Source organism: Gavialis gangeticus, unplaced genomic scaffold (assembly GCF_001723915.1).
Source record: "Gavialis gangeticus isolate Ggan-Ray unplaced genomic scaffold, GavGan_comp1, whole genome shotgun sequence".
NCBI classification, from domain to species: Eukaryota; Metazoa; Chordata; order Crocodylia; family Gavialidae; genus Gavialis; species Gavialis gangeticus.
Window position 1 is genome coordinate 1,433,748 of NW_017728991.1, and position 1,865 is coordinate 1,435,612.

The following is a 1,865-nucleotide window of genomic DNA, read 5'->3' on the forward strand; positions in this document are numbered from 1 at the left end:
TGGCTGCAGTGCACACAAGCCCCCGTGTCAGTGCCCCCCACTTGATGGAAAAGCCAAGGGTCTGCTCCCCCTAGCCCCACCAGGCAGACACGGTGCTGCACGTGGCTGGGAATGAGCCGACGTGGGGGCTTCTGCCTCCTCTCCAGCCCCCCAGCCTAGCCATGCAGGGAGCCTCAGCTGCAGAAGCCATGAGCCTGTGCCCTGTCCCCCAGCCTGACCCAGGGGATGTGGGGGCCCAAGGCTGGGCAAGGCACTGCGGAGCATCCAGAAGCCCTTGAAGGGCCCGGCTGTGGGCAGGACAGATGCAGACAGGGCAGGACGCGGTTCAGGGTGCGAGAGGGTCCGAAGCAGAGGGCGCAGCACATGTGGCCAGCAAGCCCTTCCTTGTGGCCGGCAGCCCAGAGCTGGGGGGAAGGGGCTGCTTTGGGGGCACCACAACCCAGGTCCCAGGGGTCCAGCAGGGGTTTGGAGCCTGTAAGGTGCAATGGGGACACACTCTGTGCCCCATCCCAACCCAGAGCCACAGCACAGACCCCAAGCAAGGGAATAAATCAGCCAAGTGAGCAAATTCCCAGCACGCCAAAAAAAAAGGTGCCGTAAAACACAGGAGAAAATTGACCTGTCAAGGGAATGGATGGGCAGGGAGATTGCGGGTGCCTTCCCCGCCCCAGCCCAGGCACTCCTGCCCCCAGCCCAGCCCAGGACAGGTGGCAGGGGTGGCCCGGGGCAGACGAGGCGTGTAATGGGCCCCAGTGCCATGCATGAGAGCCGATGCATGAGCCGGCTGGGCCCGGTGCTCCCTGCCCCCTGGCCTGGGTGCGACGCAGCTGCTGCAGAAAATAGGACAATAAAATGGAAGACGCCCAGCCCTGCATGAGCAGGCCATTACAGGCCCCTGCTCTGCCCCGTTTATAATTGAATCTCTCCTCCCTGCTCCTTGGTGCAGTCACCTCTGCTTCCCGCCAACCCCCTTCCCGGTGCCACGCACAGCAGGGGTTGCGAGGGCCACAGCGCTCCACAGCTGGGCACAATGCAGCCACGAGAGCCATGCCCCTGTGCCTGCAGTGCCTGCAGCTGCATGGATGCCATCCGGGGAAGCCGTGGGAGGAAGAAGGGCTGCGGAGCCACGAGCGACGCAGCTGGGATGGCCGGCGGTGCTCCAAGGAGCGTTGTCCCAGTGCGTGGCTCTCCGCTGGTGATGCCCAACTGCCCTGTGGGGTGAGGCTGGGGTGCAGACCCCCGATGCCCAGCACAGCGGCACCCCAGAGCATCTCCCCTGGATTAATCCGTGCATCCAGAGTTGCACTCTGGCCGGGCCAGGCTCCATCCCACCCTTCCAGCTGGAACAAGCGAGGTCCCAGAAAACCTGTTCCCTCCCAGCCTCCGCCTGCCCAAGGAGAACGGCAGGGCCATGTGGCACCTGGTATGGAGCAACAGCCCCAGTGCCTCTCTCTGCCCTGCCCCTCAGCTAGCCAGGCCCGGATCCTCAAGGACGCCAGCGGGACCCTGCTGTGCCCCCATCCCACTGCCCATGCACCCCTCACCTCTTCCCAGGGCCCCTGAGCCGAAGGTCGCAGCTCTGTGTGCGAGTGAGCAAAACCCCCGTTCTCCCACCCCAGAGCAGCCCAGGGCCCCTGGCTGGCTCATGGGACCCCCAGACCTTGCCCTGCCAAGACCCCCAGTGGCACCGTCTAGGAGCAACCCTCCCCACCTGCTGCAGATCAGCCGTGGAGCCCCATGAGCTGCCTCGCAAGTGGGGGGGCTGCACCTGAGCCTGCTCGACGTGCCTGGTGGGGGGCAAGACCACTCAGGGCAGCTCCGGGCAGTGCCTTCCTCCCCTACCAGCTCGGCAGCTCACAGGCCCG